Source organism: Peromyscus californicus, unplaced genomic scaffold (genome assembly GCF_007827085.1).
Source record: "Peromyscus californicus insignis strain IS unplaced genomic scaffold, ASM782708v3 Scaffold_14__1_contigs__length_90479793_seg_2, whole genome shotgun sequence".
Classification (NCBI taxonomy): domain Eukaryota; kingdom Metazoa; phylum Chordata; class Mammalia; order Rodentia; family Cricetidae; genus Peromyscus; species Peromyscus californicus.
The window spans coordinates 57,675,879-57,697,799 of NW_026294436.1; the positions used below are offsets into that span (position 1 = coordinate 57,675,879).

Sequence of the window (21,921 nt, forward strand, 5' to 3'; positions counted from 1 at the left end):
GGATGCCAGAGCCCTGTAGCCCCAGGAGCCCAGGCCAAGTCTGCCAGTCTCGTCCCAGTCGCAGCCTGTCCTGAATTCATTTCCACCTCATTAACTGGGGCCCAGTCCAGCCCCCGCGGCCCTCGCCCTGGTTCCTCCATTCTGACACGGCCGCCTCGCTTTTCTTCTTTCTCTCTCCCCCTGTCATCTTGCCAGCTCGGCTTCTATCGCTTCTCGTATCGTCTCCTCATCTCTCTTTCTCTGGGACTCTGTCTGGGTCTCTGTCTTTGGGTGTTTCTGCGCCCTAGTCAGTCTGGGTTTGCGCTTCCTAGCCCCCCTACGCCCCGCCCCTTGCCCAAATCTGTCCAATCCCCAGGCTCGGGCTAGGCGCTCCGCTCTGCCATTGGTCGGCTCCAGGCTCCCCCGCCCCCGCCCTCCCGGCCCCCGCCGGGCCCCTCCATTCACTCAAAGTTTGGCTCTGGCGCTGCAGAGGGAGGGGGCGGCCCGGCCCGGCCCAGCTCTGCCCCCGGCCGGTCCGACCCCGGCCCCGGCCCCCGGACAAGCCCTTATCTGATCCCAGCTCGGGGTTTAAGAGTCTTGGCCCTGCCCGTCGCGCAGCTCCGCTCGTCACTCCTGCCCGCCCCATCTGTTCATCTGTCCGGCTGCCGGGTGGTCCATCCGTGCAGCCGCTCCACCTCCGAGCCAAGGTAAGACTCTGGCCCTGATGAAGGAGTGCTGCCGCCCTGGCCGGGGTCCTATTCACTTAGAGACATCGGCGCCCTCTAAGCCTTTTGGTCCTTAACCAAGGTTGACGACTGGCCTCAGCAGAGCAATCCGAGTCTCCCTCCTTCAGCCTTGGCTGTCCCAAGTGGACTTTCCTGGGAAGGGCCCCTCATCAAGGGTACTTTGCTTAGGCTAGTCACCTCAGGCCTTCCCTGTAAGAAAGGGGCTTCCGTGATGTCCCCGCTTCGTTTGGCATACCGGCAGTTGCATGGGGGCTCGTCCAGTTACTAGAATGATTATTATACATAAGCCTGCACCCACCACACAAGCGTACGGTCACTGCTCCTGCTCCCAGCAGCGACAGGTTACTCCCTCTCCCAGCCCTCCCCCTTGCTGTGACACTCACAATGGTGACACTCATTGATGATGCTCTGATCAACAGTTTACACATGGGGAGAAAAACAAGCGTTAGATCAGAAGACGCTGTCAGCCTGGTGTGCCGGGGACCCTTCTCTCTCCTCTTTCCTTCTTCTCTCCTTTCCATTCCAACTTGGTTCCCACTTCAGGACACCCCTCCCTACCGACACTCCTCAAATTGCCTCACAAGGAGAATTTCAGAAGGAGCAGGCTGTTTCTTGTGGAGTCAGAGGGTAGATTAGGGCCTATGAATTGAGTCTCCAGAGAGTTCCCTTCCCCATTCTATCTCCTCCAACGGGGACTAACCAAGGGTACTAGTGTTAGGAGAGAACTGATTCTAGGGAGAGCTGAGGTCCAGGATGGTTAGAAGATCAAAATAGGAAGAAGAAAAAAAGTAGTGGGGTTAGGTCTTCTGGTATCCTGGGATTTCATTCCCGCAACTGAGGTGTCTTGGGGAGGCTGAGGATGACCAAGGGGTGAGGGTGTAAAGAAACAAAGACAGAATTGGACCCAAAGGGGAGGCAAGCTTAAAGCCTGATTAGGTTGCTCATCAACACAAATTCTGACGAGATTTCTGGCCAGACTGCCCTTGCTGTGGTGTTTGAATTTTTTTTTCCTTTCCCTATGGAACAGACTGCTTTATGTAGTCTGAGAGGGCAGGAGATGGTGAAGGAAGGTTTGGGAGCCTCCTGTTTGGGATTATGTGGAAGGCATTGAGAGACTAGCGTCATGAGCTCCCAGTTACCATGAGCTCAATTGAGTTTCATTGCGAACACTTTTCCCTGATCTCCAAGGAGTTTTGAATATGTTCCTGGAATGATGGCAATTCCACCCTCTGCCAAAGGGTAGGGCTTGTCAGTTCCCCAGGGTGTAGACTGGGTATGGGGACCAAGTCTAGAAGGAACCAGGTGTCCTGGCTCATGGCTGGTTCTTCAGGAAGGAGGAAAAGGGGAAGCGGGGAGAGAGACAGCATCATGCCAGGGGGAGGGTCCAGGGCTGGACCGAAGAGGCAGTAGGCTTGACCCAGGCAGTGCCAATCTCTCCACCCACCCGCCCAGCCTTTGGTGGTGGTGGCATGGGAGGGAGGGAAGGAGGGGGAGTTAGGGGTGATCTGGGCCAGTCCAGCCTCCCAACGCCCTTGCCAACCTGGGTCCTGAAAGGAACTGCTGTTTTCTGAGCCATCCCCCCAGCCCCCATCCAGAGCCCAGAGCAGCCAAGTTGTCTCAGCGGATATCAAATGGCAATGACTCCACTGACTGGGGGGTGGTTTGGGGGGGGGATATGGACCCATTCCTTATGTAGCCCTAATGCAGAATCCTACTGCTTTCCCTTACCCTGGGGGGGGGGGATAACATCTCTCCAACATGTACCCATATATCTTTGGGGGGGGGCACATGTTTATGTGGAGGATTAGCTGGCATTTCCCAAGCTCTCTCTATGGCTTCCATCTGCACTCTGCATGTGCTCATGTACACTCTAGCTTTGCTGGCTTGGGCTAGAAGGGAAGTGACAGGACAGAAGACCCAGGGACCTTCCTCCCCCTCTTTCCCCTAGGAACCAGGGAGGCTGGGATGTTCAGATCTGGGTGGGTTCGTAGGCAGTTCTTTACCTTTGTGCTGGGACTGGTGGGGTAAAGAGTTTCAAAGGCACTGGTGGTGTAGCAAGGCCCATTTCCATGAAGGACATTTCCGGGCCTCCCGGGCTGGGTTTCTGCGCACAAGATGCAAAGACGGGGTTGAGGCGCGATGCACTGGCGCGGAGACATGAGACCCTAAATTTTCCTGTAAAAAGTTATTTAGGATGGAAGGAAAAAAGAAGAAGAAGGGAAAAAAACAAAAAAAGCAACTCCACTCTCCCTCCCTTCCCTGGCCTAGATTCTTCTCTTGCCTGACTGGTCAGTGCTACTGTCCAGACTGAGGCCAAGTTGTCCAGGACAGTAGCGAGGCCCTGGAAAGGGCAGAGAGAAGGAATAACATGAGGTACCCTGCTGAGATTGAACTGCAGGAAGACTGGCCAGAAAGGGGAGTTTTGGACTCCAAACGTCTTAGCACAGAATGAAGGGCAGTTGCCTAAGGCCACTCCCGAGAATGGGGAGTTTTTGCATTCACCTCATCACCTCAGTCTGAGGCCAAGGGCTTTTTCCCCTCCTCAGAGACTAGTGTCCATGTTGTCACCATTCTTCATAGAGAGAGTACGTCCTGGGTGGCCCCTCTCCACCCTTCCCCCCCCCCATCAGAACCTTGAAAGGGCAAAGAGAAAAGGATTGTGGGAGCAACCCTCCTGTGGGTGTCTGCTAGCCTGGAGCCCGGATTTGAGGTGGTGGGGAAGGGAGGGGCTGTCTTTGGAATGTGGGAGAGAAGTCAGAGAGAGCTAAGCTGTGTGGTCTGCAGAAGAAGCCTGGAGACGTGGGGGCTCCAGATGACTGGGTTAATACATGGCACTTCTGTAGTTCTTCCAGTGGCAGAAAACCCAGGGAGAGATTAGGTGCCAGGAGAGAAGCCCCGTAAAAAGAAGGCATTTGAAATTATGACTGGGAAGGAAAAGGAAACACATTTCTGGAAGTTAAAAAAAAAAAATAGCTCCAGGGGTTGGAAAGATGGCTGGCTCAATGGTTAAGAACACTTGCTGCTCTTGCAGAGGACCTGGGTTCAGTTCCAGTACCCACCTGGCAGCTCAAAGCCATCTGTAACTTCATTTCTAGGGGATCGGACACCCTCTTCTGGCCACTCACACACATGGGTTGCATGTACTCAGGTACATATGTGACATTCCCCCCACACCATGATAAATAAAATAATAATAAAAAAATAGTCCCAACCAAAAAGCCCATCATTAAGGCTTTCCGAAAGGAGCTGTGAAGTTCTGAAGTATAGGGCTTTTGTAACAACTGTCTAGAGGCTTCTCCTGGATGCTGGTGTGACCCTAACTTGCCACCTCTTCACTCTGAGAGATGACACACAGTGGTTCAGAGCACAGCCTTGGAATCCCCCTTCCTGGGTTTAAGTCCTGGTTTTACCAATTAGTAGCCACACAGCGTTCCTCATGCGTTTGTTCGGGCTAATAATAGTTGTGGGGATTACAAGAGTCAATATTTGTAAAGGATTTAGAAGGTGGGTAGCATGTAAAAGGTGTGGTGGCTATTAGCTTTCTCTAGGCTCTAAGCCTTTCTACTTTGCCATCTTTACTGGCTCCTGGGACTGGCCCCAGCCCTCCATAGCGGTTTTCTGAGCCTTCATCCTAGATCTGGGAAGGCAGAAGAGTTATTGAGAAGTTAAACACAGGGTTCCTGTGTCATGCCAAAAGACCGGCTCTTACCAGAAGCAGGGCCTTCATACTGCAGCCCATTCTTCCCATGAAATCTGTGCCAAGCAGATGTCCTGTCTTCAATTCAGACTCAGTAACTGTGATCTGTCAAGCACCCACCCCTTCTCCAGATAATCGCTCCTTCCAAGCAACCTCTGCTTTTTAGCCAAAGATGCAAGTTTCTACCCCCTACTAGATCTGGGGTAGCGCTATCTATCTTCATGTATTTCTTTCCCCACCCACGCATGGCTCCGTCTCCCCTCTCTTCTGTATGGTGCATGCATGTGATCACGTGTGGATGTGGGTGCACGGATATTTGCAGAGTGTAGAGGGCAGAGGTTGAGTTGTCGAGTGTCTTCCTCGGTCTTTGTCTGTCTCATAGTTTAAGATAGGATCTCTCATTGAAGCTGGAGTTCATCAGTTTGGCCAGACTGACTGGCCAGCAAGCCCCAAGGGTCTTTCTGTTCTCCCCGGTACTGGGATTATAGGCATGCTCCCTGTGCCTGGCTTTTATGTGGGTGCTGGGTGTCCAAACTCAGGTACTAATGCTTGGGTAGCAAGCCCTTTCCTGACTGAGCCATCTCCTCAGAACCTTGCAGGGGTGGGGGTGGGGTTGTGGTGTGTGTGTGTGGGGGTGTCTTATGAAGCTTGTTGTGTATTCAAGGATGACCTTGAACTTCTGATCCCATCTCCACCTCTCGAGTGTTGAGGCTGTAGTCTGTATCACTGCACCTCCCTCCAGGCCTGGTTTGATGTGGTGCCGAGAGGGTGGAACCCTGTGCTTTGTACATGCTAGGTAAGCTCCCTACCAGCTGAGCTGCGTTCCTGAGCTGCCTGCCTGTCTCTTGGTCTCTTCACTTCACATCTCTTCCTTCTCGGCTGGCTGAGGTGGCCTTCTCTGCGTCTGCCTGCTGATCAGCCTGTCAGTCTCGACAGCATAGGTACTGATGATGGCCCCCATCACGGCTTCCCTGACTCTGGCCTCTCTCCCTGATCCCTTCCCTCTGCTGCTCCATGTTTGGCTCCGCCGTCATGGGGCAGTGGTTTTTATCTCGCCGCTTCCATTCCTGTTAGCACTAGATGGACATTTCCAGTCACAGGATTCAAGTGGCTTTCTGCTGAAACACCCCTCCTCCTGAACCCACCTCTTGTGTTTTCCAGGGTCTGACCCTGAGGGACACGTGCAAAGACAGTTAGTCCCCGAGTACACTCTTCCACCCACTCTTGGACATCAACAACCATTCCAAGGTCCACCCGCCTGAAAATGACCATACTCTTTTTTTTCCCTCTTCCTGTTCAACCATCTTGCTTTATCTTTTCATCTTTGACTTTTCCCAGGATGCCTCATGCATGGCAAAGGTTAGGGGGGGATGTTCCATCTTTCTTACTTGCTAATAAGTTCCTCTAGGACAAGCCTATGACTCTGTCATATTGAGGACCGCCTGAAGCAAGGGCAAGACTTCCCTCTTTAGTCCCAAGGATGCAAAAAGGCTCTGTCTACCTTGTATCAAGGCAGGACTCGGCTCATTTGGGATGAGTACCCTGATTTTAGAGATTTAAGTGGGAATTCTCCAGTACCATGTGTGTGAGACCCCATTACCCAACTCTCTAGGGAGCTTCAAGAAGGATTCCTCATCGACCAGCCATTTCATCCTGGTGGGGATATCTTCACCTTGAGAGTAAAAGCCATGGATGCTTGGACTCCAGTTTCTTGTCCCGGGAGCACTGTTGGTCCCTCGGAGGGAGGTCTGACTCCAGCTTGAAGCTGGGGATTGTCAGCTGGTGTCTGGGGTGGAAGCAAAGCTAGAGGTCAGAGTCCAGTCTGGGACAGTCACGTTGTCTTGTCCATACTTCTGAGCAGGGATGTACAAGGTGAGAATATGGGGACGCCACGCAAGGGGGGGTGTCAACCTGGCCTCTTAGTGTTACATTCTCCTTAGAGTAGGCCCCTCAGCTCTTCTCTTCCCAGTCCTAACTCTGAGACCCAAGTACACACCTCACTCCATGTCTAAACCCTGGCTGATCCCATGATTAAAAAAGACACATAGGAAGCTTATACAGAGTAAAGATGAGTGTCTGAGGCTGTCTAGAGCAGTGGCTCTCATTTTTTTTTTTTTAAATCTCAGCATCCCTTTACATTGAAAATTTTCTGAGGACTCCAAAGAGCACTATTTGCGTGGGTTGTATCCATTGATATGCAGCATGTTAGAAATGAATGCTGAGGAGACTTAAGACCATTCATAATTAATTTAAAAACAATGATAACCTCATTGCTTGTTAATGTGAAGGTTTTAAATGAAAATAGCTATGTTTTTATAAAACAAAGGTTTAGTAAGAGTGACACTACCTTTTATCCACACAAATCTTTTTAATGTCTAGCTCAGGAAAAATTAGTTGGTTCCTTCTGTTTGCTTCTGCATTTAGTATGTTGCAATATCACATGCCGTGTACCCCTGGGAAACCCCACTGATCACCCTTGAAATAATGAAAGTGGAAGAATAAATAATGCATTGTTAGCATTATGACAAGGTTTGACTTCAGAAAGCTTCTAAAAGCGCCTCCAGGAACCCCTGTGGGTCCCTAAGATACCTCTCCAGAACTGCCAGTTTGAGGGACTGCAGGGACATTTATAAAGGTGAGTATCTTGACGGGTGTCCCTCAGTGGGGTCTTCTCAATGTTTCCACTGGGCAGACAGGATGGGGGCAGCGGTTAGCCCATGTGGGCTCTGGGAGATGCTGCCTTTTGAGGTTGAATCTAAGCGACTCTATCCACTAGCTGTGTGACCTTGGGCAAATGCTTAACATCCTTGCTTCTGTTTTCTCCTCTGTAAAATGGAGCATTTAAAAGGCATCTGCTGCCAGGCGTGATGGTGCGTGTCTTTAATGCCAGCATCCAGGAAGCTGGACAGCAAGATCACAAGTTCAAGACCTGTCTGGGCTACACAGTGAATTCAGTGTCAGTCTGACCAACTTGGTGAAACACTGTCTCAAAATGAAAAGGGTAAATAAGGGCTGGGATATAGCTTACAAGGCAGAGTACTTGCCAAGCATGTATGAGACCCTAGGTTCATTTCCTACTACAGAGAATAAATAACTTAAGCATCTATTGTTTAGGGTGCAGAGAATGACAGGACATTGGAAAAGTGCTTAGCACAGTACTTGATACAAGTACTTGATACTTAGCACAGTGCTTGGTACTGGGAGCTGCTCTGTTCCAGCATCTTGTCTCTGCGTTCACACTGCCTATCAGGCGAAGAGGTGGTAAGGACCGGAAGTCGTCTTTCCGTGGTACAGAAGGCATCTCTTGGCTCAGAGAGCAAGTGACTCACGCAAGGCTGCAGGGCAAGTTGGGTTGTCTGGTCTTGAACCAGGAGTCTGATTTAGGCCTAGCCTTGTGTTCTCTCTATCACGCCATGAGTTAGGCGTTAGTTTTCAAAGTGGAAGGAAACAGGTTTTATCCACCTTAGTAAGCTCAGGAGAAGTACCCGGGATAGAATGTAGGAGGGAGGACTTTCTAGTATCAATTAAGAAGAAAGCAAGCAAGCTGAAAGACATTCTTAAGCTTGAGATTTTTCTCTCTCTCTCTGTAAAGTATCCCCTACCCTCTCTTTTAGGGCTTACTGGTCCAGGCTAGAGGAATTCTGATTAAACTATACAGAAGTTCAGGTGGGGACCTTTCGCCTGCATGCTGCCTGTAGTCTCTTGCCAGGTTCTTACCCTCTTCCTCAGAGCTCCTATCAACCCAGGCCTCTGAGACCTTGCCCTGCACCCTGCCCCAGGTCTAGTTGGTGTGTGCTGGGGGTGGGCTTGAATTGGGAACAGGTGCACCCCCTTGGGAAGGGTAGCCTGGCTTGCTGGTCATGTGGTTAATTCCCTTTAGCTGGGCGGCTGATATTACTTTGTGGGTTCAGACCGGCCTCCCTGGAAGATCCCAAAGGGCAGTGGCCCTTGTTCTCAGTCACCCACACTTGCCTTCTCTGTCCCCACAGCTGCCCCAGCAGAGGTCTTCTAAGAGGGCAGCACTGGACTAGGGAGAGGGCTCAACAGGAAAAGGGCTTGCTGTGCGTGAGGACCTGAGTTCAGATCTCCATCACCCATCTAAAATCTGGGTGTTGCGTGCATCGGTGGAGACTTAGGTAGCTCCCTAAGATTTGTGGGCCAGCCAGCCTACCTGAGATGACAAGCTCCAGCTTCAGTGAGCGACCTTGTCTCAAAAAATAAAGCGCTAGCAGAAGTCACGTGACATCAGCCTCGGGCCTCCACACACCCAGCCACCTACCCACCCACTCAGAATCAGAGGGCAGCAGCCAAGGAAGCAGAAGACCAGAGGACCCCCGCCCCCAAATCTGAGCATCCTAAATTTCAGAGGTTCAGATCCCTCTATTCCCGAAGCCTGGCGGTTCTGGCCCATGGCCTTCACCAGCTGTGGCTCTGAGCTTCGGCTTCGGACCTTGCTCTCTCATGCTGGTGTTGACAGTCCTACCCACAAAATTCCCTTGACTACATAGCAAAACAGAGAGGTAAGGGGTGGGTGGACTCAGGCTGCCCACCGTAACCCCTCTCCCAACTCCTGTCCCCAAGGCCTTCCCTGTTTAGGCTGTCCTTGGTCAGTGGCAGGTTTGGAGGCCCTCACCCGCCCCAGTGTCCGGAGAGCCCAGAGAGCATGGGGGAGTGGACCCAGGGTTGGGGGGGGGGAGAGTATGTGGGCAGTACGACACTCCCCCCACTTTGGGCAGGCTGGGGAGATGGACATTTGGCAGAGTCGAATCTCCTTCCCCTGGCTCTTGGTCAGTGACCCCAGGGGAGCTGCTAGGGCTAAAATTGCCTCAGTCTCAGCCTTGCCCCACCCTGTCTCCCACTGCCAGCAGCCCCCCAGCTCCCGCCCCTGGGCTGTGGGACAGTGAGAGGGCTGAGGGGCCGGCTCTGCATACTAATGTCCGGCCCATTGTCAAAGCCCCTTTGTGTCAGAGAGCTCCATTGAGGCGGCTCTGGGGCGGGCACAATGGGGGCTCTGTCCCCAAGTTCCCCCAAACAGTCACCTGCTTTCAGAGCCTCCCCCAACCACCCCTCACCCGCCCCAGTGTCCGGAGAGCCCAGAGAGCATGGGGGAGTGGACCCAGGGTTGGGGGGGGGAGAGTATGTGGGCAGTACGACACTCCCCCCACTTTGGGCAGGCTGGGGAGATGGACATTTGGCAGAGCTGACTGTGGAGGGCAAAGCCTGGACCACGGGGGTGGGGGTGGTCTGTGGAGGGAGTTGGAATGCAGGTCTGTGAGGCCCATGACAGGACAAGGGTACCCACAGCCTGCCCCGGCCTCCTTCTCTATGCCCACAGCCTGGACCAGTGGCTGCCCAGCCCCTTCTTTATCCCAGCTCATGGACACATGGCTCATATATGCAGAGACACACAGGCACACACTCATCTATGCGGCCCCACACCCGCTCCAACCCCACACCCGAGCAGATGTGCCCAGATAGAACATGCCGAGCCGGGCTCCCAGGCCGCATGTCCACGCCACCTTCCGTCACCATGTCCACCTGCATACCTCCTCTCTCCGCTTCACTCCTTTTCCTCCCGACCTCCTCCAGCAGTTGCTGGCACCCCAGTACCATCCCCCTCCCCGCCCCTCGCTGCCCTCTGCTGCTCTGACACAGGTTTTAACAAGTTTGCACTTGTTGTGACCTCAAGAATGTGGCCCTGGGGCGGGGAATGTCCTGCTGCCCCAGACTTTACCTGCTTATACGTTAACCATGAACACAGCCTCCGCCCGAACTTTGAGTACAGCTTTCCTACCTCTACCCCAGCCGTGGAGTGAGGTCGGTGGACCAGGACCCCATCCTGGCATTGAATCAAGTATGTATATCTATGTGCACGTGGCTAGCTAACATACCTTGATCTGGTGCAGGCCCTGGTGGACTCTCTTTTGCATTTCCCCAGAGAACACTCCCCACATCCCAAGCCCCCCGTGGCCCTGAGAGGTAGACAGGACAATTATAGTTTTTCCAGCAAGACTGGAAAACCACGAGATGAGGTGCCCAGGTAGCTGGTGACAAGGTGGGGCTGGTCCCTTGCCTCAAGTGTCCTTGTGTTTTTTGTTTGTCTGTTTTGTTTTGTTTTTTGATACTGGCTGTTTGTGGCTCTACTCAGACCGTCCGTCCCCTGCTCCTATGGAATTTTACCATAGCTGTCTTTATTCACCTTTCTCAGAAAGAAGTTGTGGGCATGGGAATGGGAGCAGAGAAACAGCAGGTAGAGGGACCTTCACTAGGCTTCTGGGGCTAGAAAGGGTTTCAGAAGGTCACTTTGAGCAGGGTGCGCCTACCTCTCTTCACTCCCTACGCTGCCACCGGCCCTACTCCTGCTACTGACGCTGGGGAGCTGCACACAGCTGGGTTTAGAGCTGGAGACCACGTTGGCTGCGAGTCTTCGTGGTACCCAGCTCTGCCCTTCCCGGTTCATATATCCCTATCTGTATAACTGTGCTGGGTGCCTGTGCCTTGGCTAGTGCTCTAATCTGGGGTGCCTTTCTAGTAGCTTGGAGTAGATGCCGTAAAGGGGGAAGAAAGAAAGGCCCCCCGACACTCTGGGGACTTCAGGGCTGAGCTGACTTCAGAGGTGCACTGGGTCCTGGGAGGGTGGATGAGGTCCCAGCCTCAGGAGCTCCAGCAGAGAGCAAGCTGGTTAGTGAACACGGATCTCCCAGATGCTTCCCTTACATAAGAACTGCAGAGGAACGGCAGGATCCTTCCATTCCTATTTCTTCCTCTACTCCTGATGCTTCACTCTAGCTGCCGGATTCAGCCTAAATCACCTTACCCACCGGTCTCTGGACCTCATCCATCCCTCCTAGTTGTGTTCTTCTGCCTCTAAATGTCTTGTTTTGGTGAAAGAAACCTGCCCACAAGCCCTCCTGCTTACTGGAGCAATTAGTTGGGGGCCTGGCCTTGTGTGTGTGTGTGTGTGTGTGTGTGTGTGTGTGTGTGTGTGTGTATGTGTGTGTGTGTGTGTGTGTGGGAGGGGGGGAGACACAATGAGACACCCTCCTCTGAATGCACCTCTGTATCTTTCGGAGTCTGCATGACACCCTCACCCCAACCCCATCCTTTTCAAGTGGAATGTGGTTAAAGAAATTGGGGGGAGAGTTAGGAAGAAGTAGAGAGACTGCCTCCACGGTGAAGGTGGACCTCCTGGGACTTCTCTGTGAGTCAGGCTGCTTTCTGCGTAGAACAGTAGCCTTGAGAAGATGATGGAGCTGAGAGGACCTGTCCAGGAGGTAGCTCAGTTCCCTGAGTATGAGTAGAGTACCCATGGATCTCCATCGCCATCAAGGGTGTGAATAAAAGTAAATTGCTTGCCACCTTAGTCCTGGCACTCAGGAGGCAGAGGCACGTGGATCTCTGTGAGTTCGAGGCCAGCCTGGTCTACAGAGGAAGTTCCAGGACAGCCAGGGCTACACAGAGAAACTCTGTCTCCAAAAACAGAGAGAGAGAGAGAGAGAGAGAGAGAGAGAGAGAGAGAGAGAGAGAGAGAGAGAGAGAGAGAGATTGCTCAAGAGCAGCAGGTAACATTTGCCTTAAAGAATTTCCTGGGTGTGAGGTGTTACTATTCACAGGAGGAGGCAGAAAAAGGAGAAAGTCTATGTCTCTGGTAAGACATCTCTGTGTAGTCACCTACAAAACAAAGGTTGGGTGGCCTAAAGCAATAGTTCACATGACTATCAGAACCCCTGTGGGTAATGGGATTTCTAAATGTCTCCGAGGAACTCTCTGTCCGTTTTTACAGCCTGCAGAGAGAGAATATCCTCGAAGGTGTCCCGGATTCTCTCTAGGGATGGCACTAATTTGTTTCTGGGTTGACTGCTGCAGGAGGTGAGGGAGACCCTAAGGCCCAATGGACGGGAAAGTCAAATCAAACACATCCCAGGTTGGGTGAGCACAGGGAACAAGCTCCATGGATAATATTTCAGGTGCAAACCAACTGTCACTTCAGGACCCCAGGGTCAGATTTTGTAGGAAGAAAGAAGGTGAGATGAAGGCCAGGGCTACTGCTCTGCTGCCGATGTAAAGCAATGTGTCCCATTGGCAAGCTGTGTGATCTTGGGACGTTGCTCATCCTTTCTAAGCCGTGTCTCCTTTTTTCAGTACATTGAGGGGACTGAATGGGAGGTGTATGGAGGCCTCCCAGCACCCTGTGACTCAGGGCGAGATGACAAGCACAGACTGGGTTCAGCTTGCCGTGGCAGCCCTCTTAGTGTATGTAATGTATGTGTCTCTTGTTGGATGCTGTTCGTAATTCTTTTTCTGTTTAGATTATTACTTTCCCCCTCTCCTGGACCATACTTGATAATCATTCCTATTGTATTTAGTTTTGTATTAGGTTAGAACTCTCTGATTTAGACAAAAGGGAGAGAGGTAGTGGATAGTTGTTCTGTCTATGATCTTGAAGCACCGGCCAGGTAACTGCTCCACCTGCCTATGACTTTGAAGTACATGCCCCTGGGCCGTGGCCTTGAGGGCCCTTACGATCTGGGATGCACGCAGGCAGCTCTCTCGTGGTTTTGGATGCTGAGACGGACCAGGCAGAAGAACGGTGTGGACTATAGCTCGGCTTTCCAGGACCCTACGATAAATCTCTTGTGCTGTAGTGAGTTTTCATCCCCTAACAAATTCCTTGCCCTTTAAGCAGACTCTGTGGATTTCTTGAATTATCTTAGCAGCTTTCTGGAGCATGAGCAAGCCAACTAACTCTCCAAGTGTGTTTCCATGCCATTAACATGAAGGCAATGCTATCACCAGCCTCCTGGGGAGGATCAGTCCGCGCATCACATCACATGGAGCCATCAGCAGAATACGAGCATGTGGGGAGGGTTGGGATGGGGCCGTTGGTGACACTGTGGGGACACAGATGAGGGTACAACCCACACAGGGTTGGGCTGGAGGTCTTCTGAATGGTCTTCAGAGAAAGTGACATCCAAGCTGGATCCTGATGGAAGAGAAGAAACAAGACAGCAAAGTGGGATTAGCAAAGGTCCTGTTTTGCAAAGAACTGTTTGTAGGTTTATGTTCCTAAAAGCCAAAGATGTTTGCTATGGATGGTGGTCAGAGGATATGTGTGAGAAGTGAATGGACGATAGAGAACATTTCAAAGGTCAGACTGTAAGGGATGTTGTCCCATCTGACCTTCTGGGAGCTTTAGAGACAGGTCCCTCAGCTTCTCCTCAACCCTTTCCTTCCTTGCCTCTCTCCCTTTCTCTCAAGACTCTCTTGCCTTGGTCACATTGTCCTGGGGGCACTGGATCTGCCTGGAGGACCTCTTGATCTAGGATAAAGCGTCAGCAGTTTTAGGTCAGGGCTTGGCACTGTTTCTCTCCCGTCATGAAAGAATGATCCACTTCCTACTGAGAACTGGATTTCTCACATTAAGGCATTCCTGATAAGCAGACTTCCGACTGTATGCAGCCTCAGTGTCTCCATATGCCCACCTCCACCCTGAGGGCAGGGGTAATTCTGAGGAGGTGAGGCTAAGGCTGACCTGCAGCAAGGACCAGGACACTAGATAGAGCACAGCTTTCCAGTCCAGAGTAAAGGCTGAGGGGGGACTGAGTACGTGTCCCCCAAGCACCCAGAGATTCTATCAGAGTCTAAGAGGGAGGCTGTACTGGGATAAAGCATGATGCACACACTGCAAGAGCAGCCCAAGGGAAGGAAAAGTAATATATGGAGTGCTAATCATGTGTGCGTGGGTGTGTATGCATGGAGGACAGATGACAGCCTGTGGGAGCTGGCTCTCTCCTTCCACTGTGCAGGTCCCAGAGGCCAAACTCAGCACCTCCACCCACTGAACCACTTCATTGTCCACTTTGGGCTCTTTTAAGTATAAATACCAGGTACTGGGGAAGAGACAAAAAATGAACAAAAACATAGAATAAGAGTCAGTTCAGGAGCTAGAGAAATGGCTCAGCAGTTAAGAGCACTGTCTGTTCTTCCCGAGGACCAGGGTTCAATTCCCAGTATCTCCACGTGGCAAATCACGATTGTCTAATTCCAGTTTCAGGGCATCTGAGGCACACACATGTATGCAGACAAAACATATATACTAAAAATAAACATTAAAACATTTTTTCAAAGAATCAGTTCAGAAGAGCTTCGTGTTTGGGGGAAGAAGGAAGTGGTTCTTAGTGCAAAGAGGGTGACAATAAAACAATCCCTTGGGGAGCTGTCCTGGGTGTCTCTACACTAGAGAGTGTCTCTTCTGCCTCTCCCTTTGCCTCTTGGGCCCTCCATCAACCAGGCCAAGCCCTCCCTCATCACTAGACAATATAACTTCAAGATGACAGACTAGCAAATGCATGGAGAAGGGACCGTCAGCAGGGGTCTTGTCATTCTCTTTCTTACCTCTCTCTCATTGAGACAGGGTCTTGCTATGTAGCTCTGGCTGTCCTGGAACTCACTATGTAGACCAAGCTGGCCTTGAACCTACAGAGATCCGCCTACCTCCGCCTCCGGAGTGCTGGGATTCAAGGCATGGCTCTTTCTCTTTTCTAAAGTGGGGATTGTGACTGGGCTCCCAGGACTCCCAAAGAATAAGTCCTGTCCACTCAGAGCCTCTCTAGTGTCCTAGATGCTGGTGATAGATCAGGAATATAGTCTTCTGAGGGCATGGACATCCTAAACCTGGAGGAGCCTGCTAGCTTCCTGGAGCCCCTAAGTTTGGAAGTAGGTGAGGGGCCAGAGAACAGTCTTAGAGGAATTCAGCTCTGTTCAGCATTCCTTGCTATATGCCTTCTCTGGCTCTTGGCAGGCTGAGGGGGTTCTGGAGGAAGCCTCATCGGGAATAAGGGGGGTTGGGGTAGAGCAGTGAATTGGAAGCCCCTAGAATTCTGAGGCTATAGTAACTCCTACCCACCAATCACAGTTACCCTAGGGAAAGCAGTAATAAGGCCTCAGTTCAGCTTGAGCGGCATCAAGCCCTCTGGGGTACGGAGAAGCAATATGAGTAAAAACCCTGTGAGACTTGGAGAGAGCTTCTGGCTTGCTATTAAGTAAATGTCAGCAGTCACCTCACCTTTCTGAGTCTTAGTTTCTTTAATTCAGGGGAATTTTTTCTTCATCTGCAAAGTACAATAATAATGATATCTTTATTTGCATAAGGGTCTTACAGATTTCACATACTTTCTTATCTCTCGTAATCCTGAGCACACAATTGAAGTTTATTGCCTCCTTCGATGAGGAAAATGAACCCTAGAGGGATTAAGAGATTGACTGAGGTTCCCATAACCGGTAACTGACAAAGACCAGAATGGCAAACAGTGGTAACGGAGAACGGAAAGAGAACTGGGCTATAACATGGAGGCACCGGGATAAAAAACAGGTTTCGTTTGTTAGACTAACTCCTTTTGAAAATGGTTTTCTGTGTGACTTATGTTAGGAAGATTCTGAGGCTCAGCCAGAAAATAAAAAAAAAAAAAAAAAAAGGAATTTTATGAATCAGTGATATTTGGTGTGGTGTGGTGGTGGTGGTGGTGGTGGTGGTGGTGTGTGTGTGTGTGTGTGTGTGTGTGTAGATGGTTCATACAGGCTGTATGTATAGTTGACATCTATAGCTCAGAATTCATCCTGAGATATCAAATTTAAGTCCTTATACACTGAACAATCAGGTGACTTTTGAAAATAGTAGCTTAAAAATATGTCTTTGACTTCAAAAAGCTATGGCAAAATGTCCCATGAGCACAGAGGGAGTCTACATTTTCTTTCTTTATTTCCTTCTTTCTTTCTTTCCTTCTTTCTTTCTTTCCTTTTTTGTTTTTCGAGACAGGGTTTCTCTATGTAGTTTTGGTGTCTGTCCTGAGACTTGCTCTGTAGACCAGGCTGGCCTCGAACTCACAGAGATCCACCTGCCTCTGCCTCCTGAGTGCTGGGATTAAAGGCATGCGCCACCACTGCCGCTGCCGCTGCCGCCACCGCCACCGCCGCCGCCGCCGCCGCCGCCACCGCCACCGCCACCGCCACCGCCACCGCCACCGCCACCGCCATCACCACCACCACCGCCACCACCGTGGAGAACACTAGGACTAGGACAGGGCCTCCAGGGGTGAAAATGTTTTAGAGGGAAGAGGGGTGTGGAAGAGAGTTGGGGACAGAAGGGATTCCATGGAGAGAGCCGCAGAAGCAAAGGTGAGGAGACTGGGGGGTGGGGGGTGGGGGTGGAGGTAGCATTCTCCGTGGCGGAAACAGGAGTGTGGGGAGGAGGCCAAGAAGAGGCTTCCAGAGTGAGCTGGGGTCAGATGGCGGCGAAGGAGTCTTAGTACCATGTCCAGTGGTTTTGTCATGGAAGTTCAAAGAACTCATTGGAGGATCTCAAGTCTGAGCTGAGCGATGGGTCATCCTGGGCTGTGGGGCTCTGTGGCAGCTGAAGGGTGGAGGTGAAGACGTGAGGCTGGGGTAGGAGGACCTGGAAGTCATTGTATCATTTCAGGTGAAAGAGACTGTAAGCCCGAATGATGGAAGCCTGAGAGAATGTGGGTAGACTCAGGAAAAGGAAGAGTGGATAAGGCCCTGTGACCGATGGGCTTGAGGGGCAGGAGAGAGAGACCAGATATCCAGCTTGGGTACTGAATGGATGACAGTTCTCTGAACAAGAGAAATCACGCAAGCGATTCTTGAGGAGAGGACACGGGTCTGTACATTTTACATTGGAATGTTCCAGAGAGAGAGGGAGCCTGTAAGCACTTGGGCATACAAGGTAGAGGTGAGGTGGAGTGCGCAGAAAGGGTTAAAATAGTGAGGACAGGGAGGGTAGCACTGTTAGGAATGATAATCAAGTGTGTGTGTATTTGTGTGTGTGTGTGTGTGTGTGTGTGTGTGTGTGTGTGTGTGTGTGTGTGTGTATGAGAAATGCCATCATGAAGGGGCAGAGGAGAGACCTCCTTAAAAGAGATGGACCAAAAGTAAACAGAGGGCAGGTGAGCTGGCTCAGTGGGTAAAGGAGCTTGCTGCCAAGCCTGACGACCTGAGCGTGACACTGGGAACCTACATGGTGGAAAGAGAGAGCTGACTCTTACAAGATGCCCTCTGATCTCTCCATGTGTGCTATAGCACCCGTATGAATAAATGTAATGAACTTTAAAAAATAGAGACGGAGAGAGTCTAGGAAATGAGACGTCAGAGAGAAACAAGAGGGCATTCTCAGCACCCCAGGGCTCGTGAAGAGCTCCTCCATGCATGATCTCATAGAATTCTCCCATCACCTCCATGTCACCAGGCCCTTCTTGCAGATAAAGGACACAGAAGCCCAGAAACTCAAGTGATTCGCCCAGAATCTTAAAGCCTAGAAACGCTACAAAATCATGAGTCTCCATCACACTGCAGTAGAAACAAATAACGAAACACAAAGAGTGTGCCAGGACACGAACGGACCGCCTGTTAGTCTCAAATGCTGATGGGAGACTGCTGGGGTTGAGAGCTGAGAAAACACCCTTGGATCTAACAAATGGAATGTCAGCTCTGATCTTGGAGAGAATTCCCGGTTGCCTTAGCCTCTGCCCAACGGGGCATCGAACGGAATGATTCTAAATTTGTATAGGTGCTTCCTCGAAGGCAAACTTCTGCTCTCTAGAGGTGGTTGCTATTGCTACTTGAATTGCTAGTGTTATTGAACCATTTCGATATGTGATCTGTTTATTTTTCATTTGCGATTATATGTAGTTCAGCCTAAGAGTAAAAGGACCCTGGGTTGGTTTGTTGGTAGTGGTTTCGAGAGTCTATGAGCGCAGCCTGCCAGACTAGAGAGCCCTGCCCCCTGGTGGCCAGGACCTAAATCTGCAGCATAGGGAGAATGGCGGGTCACCTTCAAGCTTGAAGTTGTAGCTTTGTAGTTCTTTCTCTGTACCCCTCTGCAGGTGTGCCAGACACATCTTCTCAGCAAAGACAGGTGGAGGTGATTTTCCTGAGGTGGGGTTTGCCTGATATCTAAATGAGTTTGATTACCACCATCCATAGGATTAGACAGGAGTTGGATTAGAATCCCTAACTGATGTGAGATCTAGGGCAGAGGTGACTCACAAAGGAGAGATCCTGAACAGATACGTTGTCTGTCACTCAGTTTCTTCCTAACTCAACCTAGCCTCCGGCTTTCCCCCGGTGTCCTTGGGAACTGTTTCAGCGTCTCCTATCTCACTGGTAGAAAATAGAGGCTGCAGCAGTAGCTTAGTTGATAGAGTGCTTGCCTAGCATGCACGAAGCCTGTTAGCCCCCACACACTGCGTGGACTGGGTATGATGCTGCACAACTGTAATCCTGGCGTTTGGGAGCTAGAGGCAAGAGTCATCCTTAGCTGCATTATGAGTTCAAGGATAGCTTGGGCTATTTAAGTTCCTGCCTCTGCAGGGGTACAGTGGGGGAATGAACTTTTTCCTTCCCATTGTTTCCTGCTAAATCATACCATGACTTGAATTTTCTGGTTCTTCCCTTCAAGGTGAAGGAGGATGGGTTAACATCTCTAAGTGAATGTTCTGAGACTCACACGAGGCCAGGTCTGGAGGCTCTCCGGACCATTGACGCTGAGGCTGACGAGGAGACAGTGGTACAGCTCTGTCCTCAGTTGAACTCTACATAGTGCCAAGTCCTCACAAAGGACCAGTTTACTGAAGAGCTCAGGATGTGCAGTTCTGTAGTCCCAGACAACAGCTAAGAGCAGATACCATGGCTGGACCACAACTCAGGGAGGAAGTATGCTGGAGGTGATGTGGGGGTCTGAGAGGACAGATACACAGGAGGCAATGTACCATAGAGTCAGTCATACCCCCTCTCCAGCCAGGGACAATGGGTTCTCTGAGATGTCACCCTCTGGAGTTCTCTGCAGGAACGCGCTTCCCTTCCTGAAGGGGGTCAAAAGGCATGTCTGGGGAACAAGCTGGAGGAAGGGCCAGTGGTCCTGGTCAGCCCACACCGACGGGCAGTGATGGTGTCTAAACACGGGAGAACATCTGACATGGCCCCATCTCTTTGTCCCTCCCACTCTTGACTGGAAAACACAGAGGGGGGTCAGAAGGGCCAGGGGGAGGTCACAGACTCCCAGGAAATGCTTTGAAGGCTTTTATCCTTCTGATCAAACTCTGAGAACTTTCCAAACGTTGACACAAGGGAAGAAAAGCCTATTCTTCCCTGGGCCAGGGCCTTGGTGTCAGGCTGGGGCTAGAGGATGGGAGGGCCAGCGGGGAAGGAGGCTCCAGGGTGGGAGGCAGAGGGACTCAGCTGGGACGGCAGGCTCCTGGGCACACACACTGCCCCCTTTTCCCTCACCTCGAGATTTGTGTGCATCTGGCTCTACTTCTATTGGCTTATTTTCACTGGGGAAAAGACAGGAGTGAGAGGGATGAATAACGACACAAAGCTTTAGAAGGACCCACATCCAAGTCCATTCTTCTAACCTCCAGGCCTTACATAACCCTCAGAGATTTTCTCACTGCCCTTCCTCTTCTTCCCCTCTCTTTTCTCTTCTCTTCCTCTCTTTCACTAAGAACACTTGGAAGCCCAGAAATGCTTCTTTTCAGGCCCAGCCGCTCTCCTCCAGGAGGCCTCTAAGATCATTATTTAAGTGGGATTTGGTATTCAAAAAGGCTGGGGAAGAGGAGATGGGGCAGCTGTTTCCTTTCTCCAGGGGGAGGAATGGGACCAGACCAGGTTAGCAGCATGGTGAGAGTTTTCTTTCATTTGTTTCTGAGATAGGTTCCTTCTGTATAGCCCAGGCTAGCCTCAGATTCATCCTCCTCCTGCCTAAAAGCCTCTGGAATGCTGGGATTATAGGCAAGTGCCACCATCTCATCAGATGGGGAGTTTTAAAGCAGAAAGTGGCCTCTCCTTTCTTCTGGCACCACACCTCCAAACTGACCTAACAGTGTGTTCTGAATGACAGAGGACAGGAACGCGTCCACAGATGAGCTGCAGGTGACATGCACTGGGCATCTTTGAGAGCTGTTTTGGTCTCCAGTAACATAAATGTTTCATTTTGTTTCACTGTGCTTTGCTTATATAACATCAAAGTATTATTTTCCTAAGATCTTTATCATGGGTATCCATGGAGCATATACTGAGGTGAATCCCGTGGTTATCGGTGTCTCTGGGGGCAGACAGGTGCGTGCTAGCGTTGGGGCAGTGAGGAGCTGATACAACTTTCTTCCACAATGAAAGATCCGGAGGCCTTGAGGGTTAAGAGCTTGTCCGGGTTCACAGAGAGTCTCTGGCAGAGTTGAGACTGACACTATCTCCTGCTTCCCAGTCCAGTGCATTTCCCAGCAGGCAGAACTGTACTCTGTTCCCAGGCTGGGCCTTCCTCATCCTTGTGCCCAACCATCAGACTTCGTCTCCAGAATGTGATGCACGAACACGTGTCCAGGTCATTTATTTAGGATGCGTCTTATCTGAAGACGACCTGGCCACAGGTTCTGTGGGCCAGCTTGTCTTAGTTACACACCTTGTTGCTGTCACCCAAGTAGCTGAGAAGAAACAACCTGCAGGGAGAGAGGTTTGCTTTGGCTCTTGTTTGAGAGGGATCCAACTCATCATGGGAGGCACAGTGCTGAGATGGGACATGGGAGGTCACATTACATCCAGAGTTAGGAAACAGAAAGGCAGCTGAGTACCCAGATTCACTGCTCTCTTTCCTGTGCTCCCAAACCTTAAAAAAAGAATGTTTTTTTTTTAAGTTCTGCCTCTGATGTTCCCAGTGCTGTATACACCTGTCCCACCGGGCTCCTTTCATGGTGCATGCTTCTTTGGGTTCTTCCTACAGAACCCCAATCCCATTTTGCCCATCCTTTCGACCCAGTCACCTTTCTCTTCCTATCATTCCCTGAAAGAGACACTTGGGTATAGCAGGAAAAGCTCAGTCCCTGGTTGCTATCTATATTTCCTGGTCCTAAGAGCAATAATAACATTTTTATGTGGTGATTTGGAAATCATATTAACCAACAATTAAAAATGTGCCCCTCAGTCCCGCACCTACCGCACAATAGATGGTCAATATTAGTGACCTCCACCCCTCATGCCTGGAGCTAAATGTCACCTTTCCCTTCATGCCCACTGATCTCTACATCCCCGCTTCCTGCCTCTTTTATGGTTGATTTCCTTATTAGACTCTAAGGTCTTCAAGGAAATTAATTTATATCTGCTTCATCTCTATAATTCCAGTGTTTTGTTTAGAATCTGGCACCCAGGAGATATTAAAAAGAAATTTATTACACAAGTGTATGAAAATAAAACGCACATTGCATGGTGAGCAACACCATTTCAGATGGAAATACTTTGGGTTTTTTTCTCATATTTAATAGTGATTCTAATTAGCTGTCTGGGGTTTCCATATGTATAAGAGGAAAAAAAATCACAAGAAAAATCAAGAGAAGCCACAAACAAGACAGGCAGAAGAAAAGGTCCCCAAGGCCCTAGGCCAGAGTAGAGTCCCACTCATTCCACAGAGAACAAGAGGTTCCACATTTCCCCAGC

At 50.7% G+C, this 21,921-nt stretch overlaps 1 protein-coding gene across 1 annotated transcript in view; it reads left to right on the plus strand.

Moving 5' to 3' along the window:
- The first annotated feature begins 461 nt into the window (after window positions 1-461).
- Window positions 462-21,921, plus strand: part of Kcnj10 (potassium inwardly rectifying channel subfamily J member 10) — a 34,444-nt gene continuing 12,984 nt past the window's right edge. Inside the window, exon 1 of the mRNA XM_052737666.1 lies at window positions 462-686. The gene's annotated coding sequence lies outside the window, so the exon portion shown is untranslated. The remainder of the gene's footprint in view (window positions 687-21,921) is intronic.